Here is an 18,479-nt window from a genome sequence, read left to right on the forward strand (position 1 = left end):
ATACTCAAATGAGGGAATGCAGGCATAAAACACACATATATTTATCCTAAACAAAATTAGTTTTGGCAACAAAATTATGATATTTTTTACACGCAATGAAAGTTTATTCTAACACAAAATATTCCTTGCTTAGAGATATTTCTGTGTTGTCCTCTACTACCCTTGATTGCATTTATTACATAGTAGATAAAGTATTCATGCATGCATGATGTGCTGAGGTCTGAGAGATTATTTCACTCAGTCTCTTGGTCCAAAACTAGGGCTGTGCCTCGTGACTTTGATTTTTGTTTAAAAATTTGCTACCCAACCTCACACTCCATAGAGGGCAATCTGAGTTCTCACTTTTGTAGTGCCTCAATTTGTAAAAGTTTAGAGTTATATTTTTGTGAAATAGTGCAATCAAAGCCAATATACTATTGAAAGATAGAAAAAAGTAAATAATGGTCACTCTTAAGAAGAACAGGACATATAATACACAATTAATTTGAACCGATGTTATAAGTTCCGAACTCACTTATATTAGGTCTTTGATGTATAAAAATATAGCCAAATGATTCAAACAAAAACCATAATTATAACTTGAAAGTCAAAAACAAAATATAATTTGGTATTTATAAAAATTAAAGTTACAAGTTTAAACATTTGTGTATGCCAAGCACTAGTAAAAGTGTGATATCTCTATTGAAGGATGCTAATAAAACAAGAGAAGTGGAACTTTTACGGACACGCCAGGTCTACGAAAGTGATTATTATCGTATACTGTCATAAAAACGAGATATGATTTATAATCACTGACTAAACTCAAGCTAAGATCCAAAAGTAAGTAATGGATGTCCTAAGAGTATAAGCGCCTATTGCACAACCTGTTACAAATGGTTTCCGTTACCTCCAACGTAACATGTGGGAGATGAAGGGTTAAGATTGATAAATGACTAGTTGGATAAAACAAATTTTAAGTCTTTACTTTTTTAAATATGTTATGTAGTGTATGCTAATTTACATCACAGTGAAGAAGGGCTTAGTTCCAAATCTGTTATTATTAATATTTGTTTGTTACCTTGCAACGACCTTGTAACCTTGTCTCGATTGAAAGATGCTAATAAAACAAGAGAAGTGGAACTTTCTCCAGGTCTGCGAAAGTGATTACTATCGTATACTGTCATAAAAACGAGATATTATTTATAATCACTGACTAAACTCAAGCTAAGATCCAAAATTAAGTAATGGAGGTCCTAAGAGTATAAGCGCCTGTTGCACAACCTGTTACAAATGGTTTCCGTCACCTCCAACTTAACATGTGGGAGAAGAAGGGTTAGGATTGATAAATGACTATTGGATAAAACAAATGTTGAGGCTTTACTTTTTTAAATATGTTTATGTAGTATATGCTTAATTACAGCACACTGAAGAAGGGCTTAGTTCCAAATTTGTTATTATTAATATTTTTTTGATATTTTGCAATGTATTGCGAAGTTTTTTGTGAGTAAACGGCTTCATTTGTTATATTACAATTCGAAAAATTGCATTCGATAATAAACGAATTACTCAAACATAGTACAGGTAAACAAACAGATAAATCTACTACATCCAGGATAGCCATTATCATAATATCCAGAAAGTGCAATAATAAATAATACAGCAGTGACTCACTGGGCATTATATAAATACAGGAATATGTGTTTCTTGCACTATTATTAGCGCTAGCTACCAAAGATGAAACTAAAAAAAGAACGCTGGCTAACAAGAATTCCTACACAAAAGGTTTCCTAACTCTCAATTTGGCTTGACGAATTGAAATGGTTGAACTGGTATGAATCTGTGATATTGCATTGCGAATAATAGACTTATTGTAACTCCTGCGACTACTTTAAAGTAAAGAAAATATGTCTTATCTTACCAGGCAAACTTAGGGCTAAGAAACCATCTCTTAATTTGGGCTTAAAGGCGACTTCTGAACCACCACCAATAGCCTGGCAAGTGGGTTCCTTGCAAGGACAGGATCGCTCAGCGGTCACCCATTCCAGCAATAGCCACGACTGACGTTGCTTGATCTGGTTATCTTACGGTAACCGTTATACTCGTTACACTGCACCACTGTTATACTGGTATCATAATATGTTATCTTCACTTTTTTACTATTGTTTTATCTGTTATTTACTACTCAAGGACTGCGTTTGCAAAGATAGTGAACTTGGTCTCATTTATTGAATTGAATAGGATTATAACCACGCTATTGGAATCCCACCATACTAAAGAGAATTTAAAAGTGTTAACAAACATTTGTAGTAAAAGTTTAAGTAAAAGTAAAAGTTATTATATAGCGTTGTGAATATATTTAAAAAGTTATTTTTTTCGCCCACTATAGCATGTGCATTAATTCTGCCATGTAGCATCAGAACCGTCTCTCGGCAATACGACCGGGAGTGGTACTTAGGACCCAAAGAAGAACCCTACTGATTTTGCGTCAGAAGGTCATAGGAAGGTTGTGTGATAACTCATCGTAAAGTTATATTTTTCTTCAATATTCTGTAGTCTCCGTTTAATAATTTTAAACTTAACGTGGTTTGAATGCAAAATAGACAAGCATAAATAGTATGGCAAACCTCAGTAATAATATTAGACTTTGAAAGCAAACGATCTACTATTAATATTTAATAATGTTTTTATCTTTGTATTAGTTTAAACCATTCTGAACAACACCATACACTTTTTTACCTTATTATATTAATTATATTTATGTTTATTCGTTACAACATGGTTGTTATATTTTTAATGTACTCAGTCAGCAAACTTAGTACCATATATATGTACTGTATAGACCGAATCAGTTTGTAATATTACAATATTACGGTGTTCATGAAGAAAAAGAGAAAATATTTGTACGCGTGTAATGGTCCTCTTAGGCACTACGGAAGCAAAACTAAAACAAAACACACACACACACACACACACACACACACACACACACACACACACACACACACACACACACACATGTATATATATATATATATATATATATAGATATATATATATATATATATATATATATATATATATATATATATGTATATATATATCTCCTGTAATGCCAATCGGCTTCAATACTCTTCGAAGGATAAGAATCTGAGTTGATAGTGTAACAAGCCAAGATGCGGCATTTGTAAGATGTTAATAAATTCTAAATCGTTTAAAAGTAGCACAACTGAAAAAGAATATCCTATTAAAGGTAACATTGATTGCACTACAAAAAACATAATTTATCAACTAACCTGTAAATTCTGTCCCAAAGACTATATTGGAAAAACCATCACTCCATTAAGAGTGAGAATGACCAATCATCGATTTGATTTTCCTCATCAAAATTATGAGAGACCATTATCTGCTCATGCGATTCAACACAATCAAAATAAATTAGAAAATTGCTTCAGCCTAAAAGGAATTTACCATTTAGAGCCAAACCCCAATCAAAATACCAATCTAATAAATTTAAGAAATGTCGAAATCGCAAATCAATTAATTTTAAAATCAAGGCAACCAGATGGGTTGAACCTAAGATGATTCTCTTTTCCTTTTTATAACAAAAAAATTTTAGTTCTATGTAAACATTTACAAATATTCTACATACAGCTGATTGGGATCTTGTTGTTTATGGTATTTATTTGTTAAAATTTTATTTTGGTTATGTCTTTTGTTTTTGGTTTGAGTTCTGTTTATATGTTTTAATTCAGTGTGTTCTGAAGAAGGGTTGTGTCAACTCGAAAATTAAACATGAGCACTGAATTTTTGTTTCTGTTTTTGTGTACACTATAAAGTACTTCGAAGAGTATGTATATATATATATATATATATATATATATATATATACATGTATGTATAATGATGAACTGAAATAACTTATTATTGTTTGTTAGATTCTAAAACAAACTTTAAAGGTATATATTTGAAAACAAAATATAACTACGCTAAGTTAAAAAACTATTTTTATTTTACGACCTTATAAGAGCAAAGACTTACAAATCTATATTTTACCCGAGCAATTATATATAAGTAATAATTAGGCTATTATTAGAATTATTTATTATTTTTGTGAGATATTTATTAAATCTAAATGTGTAGTAGTTTAAGTACACAAATTTTGTTTACACTCTTTTTATTTACAGGGAACTTCACCATAACATTTACGAATACTATATTATTTATTAAATAGAATGCACATAACAAAGCACAAAAATGTGTTACGTGTAATCTTGTATGTAAGCAATCGAATAGGCGTGCAATTTATCTAACAGACTCGTATCATATAATGTTTGAAACAATAAAACAAGCATAACGGTTCTTAAGTCAGGCGAAACGAAAACTGATGTTCCAGTTCAAGTGCTCAACGAGAAATACTTTATCTGAGAGGATTTGTTGCTCTGAATAATTCAGTAGTTATTCTAATGCTGGAATGCGTTTAGCCTTTGTCGTACTTAAATTAGTAAGTAAGAAGATATTTTGTTACACAGTTATATTTGATGGGACAACAGGTTAGGAGATGGAAAGCCTTATAACTGTAGTACACGTTTTAGTCTCTAGTCTATTATAGATAATCTCTAGCTCCTATAGAAGTAGTTCGTGTTAAGCAAGAATAAGTTCAGTCATCGAACCCTGGATCGACTATCTCAAAAGCAACTGGCCTTAATTCACATATATGGTTCTCAGATTACAAAAGCCGATTAACTAATGTGTCTCTGATAAAAATATACTTAATGAAAAAATAGAAGATGTATAACATGACATTAATAACAAGAATATTGCCTTGCTTAATGTTTTAATCCAGTATAGAAACATGTAGAAGTCAAAAGTTTAAAAAAAGAAATTATAGATTTAACAAGGGAACGTTTAAAAAATTATATACTATAAAATAATTAGAATTAAAAGTTATGACGCAATAAAATGTCAACATAAATTACTTAAAACAAAACTACTGTAAATATAATTTCCATCTTTTTTAAGAATGTATACATATATAAATTTTTCTCTTTGTCTAAATATACGTGTGGGAAGGAATATGGATGTATTGGTCAAGCCTTAAACAGGAATTAAGGAAAAACACAACACATTTTAATTTTGTTATAAATACTTTTATAATTCTCTTTCGTACTAGACACAGCTTACACTAATACAGTCCGGCGGTAGTGACTGTTACTTCTGAAACCCTCCTTACACCCCAAAAGCATTCTGCTTTGCGAACAGCACGTAAATCAAACAAGCAAGCAACATCGTCATAGCGGGGACAGCAGTTGGCTATCAGAGATATGGCAACCCTACCTCTACATCCCGCGATCTACACTGTTGCCAGTTTTACGTATATGGAAGAGTACTGCTTCTTCTCAACATCTGTCGTAACAAACAATCATTATCGTGTTTTACTTAAGGGCAATCTGACCTGGAAAAAGTAAATTTTATTCTAATTTGGGTTTTTATTAATTAATTTTCTTTGAAATGTCCTGAATTTAGTGATATATAACACGTAAGGCTGAAATAATTCCATCATGATGTAAAAAAAATAAAATAACAAGGTCTGCACAGCGTTTGAGGTAAAGTTTTGGAGCCTGCAGTAGTTCGCGGCGCGCATAGACTTCGTATAGAAATGTTTTATTTTATTTTTCGCTATAATTTAGGTTTCTACAGTTGGCTAATCTGCTTGAAAAGTACAGTGTTCACTTCTGCTGCCAGCTGTCGGTTTTTCGCCGTGTTTATTATTTTATTTCCAACGTATTTGTTTTGTTTTTGATTAGTGGAAGATAGTGTGAAGTGAAGTAATTATAGTAAATGGTGTTTGTTCCAGTGTATGTTATCATGTTGATTGTTTTTAAAAATGGGTAACAAAAGGAAAATTGGAAACAAGAGATATGCTTTCAAAGCTAGGAATTTTTTTTGGGAAATGTAAGCCTCAAACCCCAGAAGAAGCAATGCCTAGCACAACTTCAAGATCAAAAGAGAAATTAGTCCATAACTTCTCATTATATGACAACAAAATGAATGTATGGAATATGAAATAGCTGATGTGATTACCCTGAACAATATCCTTAGTGAAGTAGCTGTTTGCAGGTTATGCAACGGTACCCTTAGCCTATTAATAACATCTGCTGTTGGCTTATCGACTGAATTTAGTATTAACTGCCTAGGTTGTGATCGTAACTTGAAAGTCATGAACTGCACTAAAATAACTAGGCCTAAACCTGATGAAAAGGGTTCAACCGAGCAAGATTACTATGACTTGAACCTCAGACTTGTCTATGGTATGCGGGTCATAGGTAAAGGATATACATCTGCTCGCACTTTTTGTGGTATGATGAACCTCGCAACCACCGTCTACTAAGTATAAAACATTTGAGGACTTTCTAAGGGTTACAGTACAAACTGAATGTAATGCCTCTATGGAGTCTGCTGTAGAAGAGGCAGTTACAGTAAATGAAAACAAAATAGATATGTGTTGCTTTGGATGGCTCCTGGCAGAATGAGGCCACGTTTCATTGAAAGGAATAGTCTCTCTGACATCAGCCGATACCACAAAGGTATTGACAATCATGTAATGTCCAAGTATTGTTACTGCCCTAATAAGGCAGTACATCTTGATCCTTGCTTGGCAAATTACTCGGGAACTAGCCGTGGAATGGAAGTATATGGAGCATTTGAGTTGTTTGAAAGGTCCGTTCCTCGCTTCAATATTCGATACTTAGAATACTTGGGCGATAGTGATAGTAATGCCTACAAGTCTGTGATGCACAACCCTATCGCCCAAATGTTGAAATAAGCAAAATTGCGTGCATAGGCCATGTACAAAAGCGCATGGGGGTAGACTCATGACCTTACGAAACATGTTGAAAACTCCGTTGGATGACGGTAAAAAGCTTCTATTGATTGGCTATTAGAAGAAATCGGAATGATCTAAATTGTATGAGACAGGCTGCCTGGGACGTATATTTTCATGTTTCGGCAGATAATGAGAACCCCTACCACCAGCTCTGTCCCAAAGATGAAAATACTTCGTGCACATTTAATCTGGCTCAACAAAAAAAACAGACCTATGACCACGGGGAACATTTTCACTTACCAAGTGTAGTTATGCAAGAGCTTAGGCCTACATTCTCTGCCCTATTAGACCATGCATTGTTGAAGAAGTGTTTGAAAGGGAAGACTCAAAACCCCAATAAGAGTCTCAACAATGTTATTCGATGTCGAGCCCCAAAAAGAACCTTTGTAAGACTGGACACCCTCAAGTTTGGAGTATTTGATGCGGTTTTATCATATAATTATGGATATTTATCCAAAATAAAAGTCTTGGAACATATGGGATATGCAGCTGGGCTCAACATGGTCAATGATAGAAGCGTCTCGATTGGAAGCGAGTATGCAAAGCCGAAAAAGCCGTACAGGACCTCGAAAAAAAGATTCGACAAGCCAGAGTTCTTGGAAAAAGGAATTTGGAGGACCTTTCTGCTGAAGCAAAAGATCATGACAACCCTTCTTACAGTGCTGGATACTACTACTAAGAGTGATTAAAGCCATACATTTTCTTTAAAAGTAGTTACTCAAATGGTTTTGCGCGTTTTTCCGGAAACTGACTTATTTAACTAATTAAAACTTATTTATAGTTAAAGTTATTTAGTTACGTAAAGATTACCCTACTATGTTTTATACATGATTGTCTTTGTTATTTTAAACTTAATTTCCTAGAAACGGCACATCTCTACATTAGTTACCGCAAAGTTAAAACATTGATTATTGCAATGGATAACTATGTGCACTCAAATAAAATATGTGATATTATTGGTATCGTACATTGTGAAGAACTACTGTTACTGCTTCACTGAAATTTAGTGATAAAGGCGTTCTTGGTATTTTTAAAAAGGAATCATGTTTAAAAATCAATGCCACAACTATTTTTTTGAATTATGTTTGGTTCCTGTAAATCCTTTTACGTTATTCTCTCAATTTTAATTAAATCTTTCTATTTTCCTGGAAGGTTTGGGTTTTCATCCTGTGATTTTATATCTTGAAAATGATACATGAATATTTTCATAGGCTGTTACCATATTTAATCTTATATTATACACTTCTCGGAGTTAAATATATTTGGAGAAATGTTGTTTAGTTGGAAAGTTGTAGAAAAATATTTTCGACGTGTTTATTTTTCTCAAATAAGTTGTAGGAGACTGTTGTAGACGCAATAGTAAAGGCTAGCTTTAATTCAAATATCAAAAATATTCAAGTTCTAATATACAATTGCTAAATGTACCTTTATTGTTAGCTATTAATTGGTTGAACGTCATTTGAGGAACTAGAAATGATGCATTTGTGTCTGCCTGTACAAACGATATCTAAAAAAAAACTAACATTAAGAATTAAATTTGGTATGCAGCGTCATTTCTACACTCTAAGTCGATGATGGAGCATGTCACTCCATGGAATTTAACTGAGCGCTAGCGTATTTTTTACATTAGTCTCATGGGTAAATATGATGACAAGGAGGAAATATCAGAAGAAACAAATTAATAAACGAACTGAGTGCGACGATATGGGAGTATAACAATAAATATTAACATATATAGTCCTAAGTAAATATTAACTTTTGGTGACCTAAGGGATGTGCTTTTACTAATGGAAAAAATAATACAATGGAAAATCATTTTAAATGTCTTTGAAAAGATTTAAATTCAGGGCAATCTTGTTTTGTTTTAAAGTACCAAGCTCACCTTTTATTAATTGAAAACAGGGCTCTGAAATGTGACTTAATAAACAACAATGTAAATATATTGTATTGCAAAATATATCGAGGAAGATTTTAACTGTAGACTTTAAACTGTTCTTCGACTTCAATTTTACACAAACAAGAGTGAGTTCGCTGACGGTTCTAACCATATTTTTGGGCTTGACGACATTGAAGCCTATCAGTCAGTAGGCTAACACAATTTCTCTTTTGTCTCCTGCGTGGACGTAAAAAGTTTTTTCTATGAGATTGCATTTCTCATTATCTGTCCGTAGAACATATTAATTGAAATTATCCATAAATTTAAAATTTACATGGAAAACTATCGAACATTACGATACACGTGTTATGACGTACCCCTAACTTATATAGCAGTTCTTTGTTATTATTGTTATTTTTTAATTTCTGAAGTTAATATGTTCGGTAACATTTTTAATACATAATAATTATTTCTTCAGTCCCTTGGTGCATAAAGAGTTTTATAGAGCACTATTTTCCCAAATATAAAAAAAAAATCATAAACATTTTGAAAGTTCAAGAAGAATTATTTTGGTTAGCCCTCAATCAAAAATTGCTAAAAATTAAACATTATAAAATTTATTAATAATTATATAGAATAATTAAGAAGAGTGAATTATTACACTACCTCTTGCTCAGTTTTTATTTCAAGCTTTTTAGAGACATGACACGTCATAGTAGCTGTCTTTATATTAAAAATATAGATATGATCTCATACAACTCATTTATAACAATATTAAGCTACTTTACTAAATTAAGAGTTATTCAAAACACGGAGAGGAATAAAGCACACGTATAAAACCTACATGGCACAGGAGGGAAGTTATCACATACATACAGGAAGTGTAACTCTAAATATTTAACAAAATCGATCCTACTTCCTACTCAGGTAAAGTACAGCACCTTACAGTTCTTACATTATTACATTTTGTGAAGTACAAAGCACAATCTTTAGCTTCCAAACCTTTTAACTTATTTGGAGAGAAAATGATTACCTTAATTTGTGATATTTAAAACTGAATAGTTAGGGTGTATCTTGTTATTAATGTATAGTTATATTTTTAATATTTAGTTTTCAATATAATAATGACGATTTAAATGTTTTTTCTTAAGCTAAAAGACGTTATACTTTCAAAAAGAAGAATGATATACTCTTCACAATAAACAAGAAGTTATTAATATTTGTAATCGTCAAATATTTTAAATTATAGTATGTATGAATTTCATTAAGCCAGTAGTTGGTAATATTATTTAAAATAACTGATACTTTTTAAAGTTTTAGAACAGTTCCTAAGTGATTACAAAGTGCTCCTGCCTGACAAAGCTTCAACTTATACTTCAAAGACAAATATGTCCTACATAGTTCAGGATCTTCCTGTTACGATGTCCTCAGATATACAAGAATCACTTGCTCCTAAATCCATATATAATTTTTAAAATTAATATTAAATATCATAGTTTATACCAAAGCTTACATTAATATTGATACATAAATCGTTTCTAAAAGCAAATAATAAGAATTTATATACACTTTGCACATTATTCAAATAAAATTCCTTAAACTACTTGACAGTGTATTTTATTCTCGTTTTGTCAATTTAAAAAACATTTATTCTGTCTTTAATATTATTTTAGGATTATACCAAGAATGTGGACAGGTAATTGCTCTAAATCACAAAAATACGAATCTGAGTAAGCTATCTCGTGTCCCAGGTTCACCTCTGGTTGGGTAATACCTTCCAGTTGAACCTACACGACTACGCGAATAACAGATGTGTCACTTAAATCCGGGTAACCTCATGGATGTTCAAGAGTGGCACATCACTAACCGTAAATATCGAGTTCCTGGGGTGCATGGGTAATTCGATAGGTCTATACTACTGCAGGGGATGACGGTTAGAATTTGTGGATCCTGTAAATTACTGTTGCTAGCTTAGACATAAGGCCGAGCTAATTCCTGCCTACGGTGACTGGAGATGTTGCTACCTGGCATCCTATTCTTTCAAGGAGACATAACTGAGATTAATGCCCAAATTCCTTCCTCGTCAGATCAACGAACACTCATTACCCGGTAGACACTATTACAGCAATGCCGGATTTCGGAAAATGTAATATGGATTAAACGATCTAGTGCAAAAATACAAATTAGACACCTTACTTAATTACTCAAACATTGCGAAGTAGCAGAGTGATTTTACATAAGCGCCCATTGACGACGATACCAGCTTCCATGAACTCTCACTATCCAAGTTTTCCGGCAACCGTTCTGAAAAGTCCTTTGTACAAAGTGAAGCCTAGAAAGATAATGACCATGTTATGTAACTTAACTTAAATATTGCTAATAATGAAAATAAATAAGTTTGCAGAAATCTTTGTAATAAAAGCATCAACCAAAAATAATAATCTGTTAAGTCTTTTAGATGACGTACGTGTTAACTAAACTTACTAATTAAGCCTCGTCCTGTACATAGGCATGAGTTATTAAACAAGAAATATAAATGTACAAGTAATTCAAAAGTTAAAAACGCGTCCTAACTTACTCGAAATGTATTCTCAAAGGATTCCAAATTTTATTGTAATACTGCTTGCCATAAAAGTAAAATAATGAGAATAAAATCCAACGAACACTAGTAATGTTTAATCCATTAATATTTTGCACTGCAACTCATAAAAATTAGTATCTTGTTTATTTTTTCAATAAAATTAACTAAGATTAGTAGGTCTTAGTTGAGATTTTTAACTAGCAGTCACTTGGAGCTTTCCACGCAACTCCAGCTGTATAACAGGGACATCATAGGCATATTATTGTTAAATGTTATTTCAAACACGTTTGAAATAGATGATAGTCATTATGATGATATTACAATCTCTATTTTGATCAAAAGCGTTTAATACTGCACATTGAAATCTAATTCCGATCAAATGTATATTTAGTGCCATCATTCAGTCTCTTGTTGTCCCGATCAAGGAAATGTGGCGCTTGTTACATAAGGCGCTTAATTCCGTCCATTGTAATTTCATACTGGCTTAAAGTATTTCTAACGCAACGACAGTTGAGTAGCCTTATTTTAAATATTAACAACATATACGAGGATGAGTTTTATAACACTGTTTTAATACTGTTTCCAATTTATGCAATGTTTTAATCCGTCATTGGCACAATCTGAAGTAAAAGTTATAAAGAAAGATTTTATTTACACTTATTACACTACTGATCAAGAACAGTGTGTTTAACGTTTTGTAAAACGTGCAGTTGAGAGTATATTGTAACTAAATCATCCATACTTCTTATCTGGATAAAATCTGTACTCATATAACAGTGATAACTTCAGCTGAGCATTTTCAGGTTGGTTTCGGATAAATTGGGTTTTTGTTACATTATGATTATAATAAGAATAATAATAATTATTTTTATTCTGAACTCAAAAATATATCACACATATCGTACTCTTTTTCCTGGAATGAAAAAAAATAGCCGGATCGGATGTGGCATTCTTAAGATTTTTGCTTAGCAGCGCATTTGGTGATTCAGCTATATAATCGATTGTGAATTGTAAAGATATTTCGGAAAAGGAATAAAGCACCTCTTAAAGCAAATCGTATGTGTTACTATAACTTTAAAAAGTTCATGGAATTCTTAGGACATTATTTATTTTGTACTTTGACATATAAAGAGGTAAATATACACTTATTCACCATAATAATAATACAATATTATGCCATAGTATTTAAGGTTGAATGATATTTAAAATTTAAAAAAGGCAAACATATTACAACTGATGAATATATATTTATAAAACGAGTTCCTCCACGTATTGTATAGAATTCACCATGTGCATTTTGTAAAGCATGAAATATAACGCCTATATCTCACGCGAAATATCTTCGTACATTGAATATAAATGGAAACGTATCGTTCAAGATATAACGATATTGGGTATATTGATCTTTCCCAATTAAACTTCCAGTAGTGTTTCCGTCATTTCTACAACAGAGATTATTATGTAATATGGATTTTATACTCTAAATCAAAAACATAATATGTAACGTACACTTCTAACAGTACATAGAAACCCATATACATTAAAATTTAAAAAAATGTATATGGACTTTTCTTTTAGTTAAAAATCTAAAAATATTTAAGTTTAAATTGTAAATTATAGGCTTATTAAGTTGCTATCACATTGTAATAATTTCGCGGTTGGATTTGTATAAGTTGCTATAAACAAATATTATGTACCGTAATGCACATTTATAAAGTTTCTTCCCCTTTAAAAGTTATAACCAAATACAATTAAGCACTATTTATATAGATCACCAACCTGTTCGACCTCATCACTAATAATTAGTCAGAATTACTAAATTAACACCCTGACTACCCTACGTGAGCGTGTACAGTGAAACGGTACGAGCTCTAGCTCACACAACTTTGTCAATGAAGACGTTTTTAGCTAAATACAACATCCCCACCTTAGATCATCCACACTACTCACCACTTGAGTTTAAGAGGTAGAGAGGACTACATAGTCCTAACTTCGTGTCTAAGAAAGACATATTCCATTTCACTTCACCCGTCTTGAGACTCGATTTTCTTCTCTAAAGTCCAGTCATCTTTGACAGAAACAAGATTTGAGACTGATGAACCAGTAAAAAGCGACGGTAGTTGTGGTAACACTGTTACGGTAAAAGGTCAGCTACGAACGGTATACGGACGGGGGCCAGAATAAACGCGAGGGGTGGAGGAGGCACTTAGCAAGCCGTACGATATTGAGCCTAACTGCGTTCCTTCTGTGGCTTCGCTAGTACTAATCAGGTTGTTTTTTTAGCAATATCTCATCAAAATAATAATAATTTCATTAAAATCCTAATATTTATTATCTTTAAAAAAGAAACATGCAATATCGCTTTGGTTATAAAAGCACTCGTTAAATATTATAGTTCTTTTACGTTAGGCTTTGAAATGTAAGAAATTAAAATAGTTGTATCATAAACTAAAAAAGCCAATTATAAATATATATATATATATGTACACATACATATATATTTATGTGCATATATATATATATATATATATATATATATATATATATATATATATATATGTGTGTGTGTGTGTGTGTGCGTGTGTGTGTTATGTATATATATGTGTGTTATTTTTATTCTTAATATATACCCAATGGATATGTTCAGAATAAAAAGTGGATTTACTAAAGAACGAAGTACAAGAATGTGACGTAGCCTATATCGCTCATGTAGTGTCCCGTAACATTGGATATGAATGGAAACACATATTTCAAGATATAACGGTATTGATTCTGTTGATATTTTGGATAAAAACAGCTTGTCGTGTATCTGTCTCCTTAGAAGAGTTAAATCTGCATTATAAAGAACTTCAAATTAGTTTTAAAGTATAGGCTATACAACTTTTCCATATTATGACAAAGTTCATTGTGATTATTATTAATCAAACTTAACTTGTATATTAAAAAAATGGGAAGTACTAAACATAGATCCTTTATAAACCTGTAGAATCGAACTAACTGAAATTTTCCATTGAAAATTTCTCTAACTGATGTAAAAGAGCTAAAAGATTGTGTACAGTCTAGGAAATCGCAGAAACTGTGTAAACATCACACACACATACACACACACACAATTAATTTTAATAAAGATGGAATTACATAATGTGGGTTACATATATTTGAATTCCAGTGAGGAAATTCAAGAATAATATCAAACCAGAGCACAAATAAAAATCTCAATGTAAAGCTATAAGCGATAAGTCCAAAGTAAACTGTTATCTCTTGAAAGCTTATTAGGATAAGCGTCCCGCTATTAACATCAAGGAATTTTACCGTTTCTGTTCTTATTTCTCCACTTTACTAAAAGAAGAGGTTTTATAAAACACTGTTTAAAGATAGTATGTTATTTAACCTCTTTCTTTCTAATCTAATACTGTAGTTTCATGATTTACTTTGAAAACAATGGTATGTCAATAGATATCTAGCACAGTTTTGTATTTCATGATATCTTCTCATTACTTACACACGCAGTTGGATTGATTGTGTTGGCAGACCTGGCTAATATTTAATATCCAATCCAGTAAAGAGCCCCACACTGCATTGTGACGTCATGAATAATACATAAATCCATCACCACTGTCTCGCCGCAGAGCTGAATGTTATTTATTTCTGATCTGCTCACAGATTAGATACTTATTTCTATTATCAACTCAGTAACAACCGTTATATAATTTTATTACCACGGGATATAATACATTATTACATTATTTAAACCATCTAGACTCAACATAAATATTATGTATTCATAACTAAAATCTTAAATTAGTTTAACCAATATCCGACACGTTAAAAAGTACAGGGACACCAGATAAAATAGTATTAGTACACAAACTTGAATTACTAGTGTGGTACTGGGTGAAATAATCACAGAGTTTTAGCAAAAATAAATAGCAAAATTGATAATGTTGCCTACGGAATAACCTTTATTAATGATATATTTTGCAACATACAGCATTTTTATATTATGTTCAAATGTTTATAATAATTTGAGTATATTTAACAAAATGTATTCATAACGTACTCTTTCGTTTTCAGAATGATCGCAGTCAGTCTACTCGTTCTTCCTAGTGAATCACTTTCAAACAAGTGTAGGGGTTCAATTTTGAAGTTATAGTTATATAACAAACAGCTAATATGTAAGTATATATATTAATGTATTGTTTATATACAAGCCAAAGTTATATACATTTCCCCGTATTTAAGTTATATTACACTAATTACAGGTCGCAACAAACAATTACGTTATTTTACAACCGTTTCCTTTAGATTCTACAAATAAAAATAAAATTAATTTTAATTAGTAATGGTTTTAAGTAATTAAATATCAGTCGCTAATAATACATTAAATACGAATTAAATAATTCTGTTTAATTTGCTGTTTTAAATATTAATTAAGACATTTAACATGAAGACAATATATATTAATTTTCAATAACAAGTTAACAAATGGATAAAGTTCTTAAAAGTGATAATTTGTATTACCATTTAACTTAAATTGTTATGTTCTGTTATCTATAATAACAAAACCACTAAAAAAATTCATAAACTTTATGTTATATGCTTTTCTAGTATTTTGAAATAAAATAGTGTTGCGATATAATTTGCACAGGTTTTTCTCTATTGTGAACCTTCTCTTGTTATTTCACCATCTCATTTGCAGCAGTATGTATGTGTACAGAATGTCCAGGTTTTATCACTGGTATAACTTTATTAATATTTAAAAACATGAAATCCATTGCTTAGATCACATATAATGTATGACTTGCCATAATATTCATATATTGAAATGACTTATTGTAATGAACCAACTTTAATGGAATTAGTTTTAATAGGAAACTCTTGGATTAAACCATTTACTACTTATTCAACTTAATTATTCTGCTTCACACTGCAAAACAATAAAAATAAAGTATTTAATTACACACTATAATAATCCACAAGTCTAATGTTCTCAAGCAGAGGTGTGTGTGTTTGAAGAATAGTTTAAGATTTTTATGGCCTACATAAGAAGTAACCGTGAGGAGATGGAAATGTACTTACGCTATACAAATTTAATAAGTTTCTCAATAGAATATAGAATATAAAAAAAATAAATTTCAAAATAAAACCTTATTCGCAAACTAAAGATTATCTTTGTATAACTATTGAATTCCATGAATGTAGGCAATATTCCTTCTGAAATAGTTAAATTACTAATAAAAATAGATATCGTAACAATTTCACGTATTTCAATGATGTTCAGACTGAAAATCACTGGACCAGACACCTCAATGCAACTAACAACTAGATCAGTCAACAGAGCTCGCTAGTAATTCATTATGTCTCGTCAATCGTTCCGTGAACTTGCCGCCAGATATCGCTGTGAACAGTGTTCCAGTAAGACTTAGTTCTATCTCGTCTGTGCTGGAGACAATTGTAGTATGACTGAGTTACCTTAATCGTGCTATTGTAGTTATGCTCTATGCTATTCACGAACTTAACCTTAACACTATTATGAACTTAACTCTGTTGGATACATTCGTTTAATAAGGTCACCTGTAAGCATGTTATTCCTCCTTATACAATAAATATAAAACTGGTTGATTATTATATATTGAGCACTTTCCAGATAAGTGTAATTATAAGTTGAATCTCAACCCACAAGAGAAATATTTTATTTTTATGGAAAATAACAGATGTAATGGAGTAAAAGTTGTTATCCCTCAGGGGCGGTCTTACTTTCGAGGCCGTACGGGTAGTGGCGACCCCGAGGTACCCTAGCTAATGCTCCAGATCCCTTCTCTTCTTGTTCTGGAGGCCTATGGCTGGCACACTTTTCTATGTGTCAGCCTATCTCTCTTCTTCACTCTCTTCTATCTGAGGTAAAGTTCCTCAACTCTTCGATCTAGTTTCCCTTTCATTTCTCCCACTAGGGGCCATGCCACGGTGGAACAGCGTAGGCCAGGGCTGAATGGCTGGTGGCAAACCAGTCTTTACTATGCGGACTCTGGACACCGGCGACCCTCCAGTTTAAAAGCAGCTTACCCAGGCATGCGGGGCTCTGTCTGGGTTGACCTTCCATTCCCTAGCTTCTCGTGGGAACAACATGAAAAGAAACAAAAACAAAAATCAAAACCAACCAACCCTTGAAACAGTTCCTGAAGCTGTTTCTAACCTACCTCTTCCTGCTGAGGTAGCTCCTGAAGCTACCTCGCACATACCACCACCTGGCAACACAACTCAAGAGGTTGTTATGCCAACATCCCTACCTTCTCCTCAACAAAGTGCCTTAGGAACACAGGAGGTTCCATTGCACACTGAAGCTCCCATACATGGCAAGGCTTTATCTGAGGAAGGCAGTACAAGCGCTGAGGAAGCAAAATCCCTTCAAGATATAGAAGATCAGCTCCTCAACAGCCCAAGCACTCCCATGTCTACAGGTACGCTGGATGATGCCACAGAGCAACTCGGCAACCTCAGAATGAAGAGGCCCAATCTCACCACTGCTCAAAGAAGAGGAGCACTAAAGGCTAAACTTCTTGAAAAGGGTGAAGCTTTTGACCCTTCCAAGTGTAGGAGGGGGAAAAAGAAGAAGAAAAAGAATCCAGAACGGCAGGAGGTCTCAACTCCGGGCCCAACTGCGGGTACCAAGGCGGGGGTGGGGTCGGCCAAACGCCCCAGAGGCACCTTGGTCACCCCGCCCTCCGCTGAGGGACCCGCAAAGAAGGCTAGGAGGGAAACCCAAAAGCCCGAAGCCCACGATCCCGAGGCCTCTGGTAGCACACCCAAGGCTACCTACAGAGAGGTCGCAGCGATCAAAATGGCCATAGCCCTCGAAGGCTACCCGGAAGCGAAGCTTAGTGCAGAGCTAGGAGAAGCCATCGAGGACGCAATTATGGAAGAAATCCAACCCCTGGAGGATGGTTCCGTTCCATCGTTTGCGGGCACCTACCTAGAGAAAGGTGTTTTAATTGCTTCCTGCATCAACGAGCACACCAAACGTTGGCTGGAAGAAGTTATTCAAAGAATAAAACTTCTGGGAGATGACATCTCTCTGAGAGTGGGTCTGCGTAAGGACATCTTGAGGTCCACTAGGGTGTTTTTCAGAGCTCACCCGAAGCTTCTGAAGAAGACACCTGAAA

This window comes from Homalodisca vitripennis, chromosome 8, assembly GCF_021130785.1.
Source record: "Homalodisca vitripennis isolate AUS2020 chromosome 8, UT_GWSS_2.1, whole genome shotgun sequence".
NCBI classification, from domain to species: Eukaryota; Metazoa; Arthropoda; class Insecta; order Hemiptera; family Cicadellidae; genus Homalodisca; species Homalodisca vitripennis.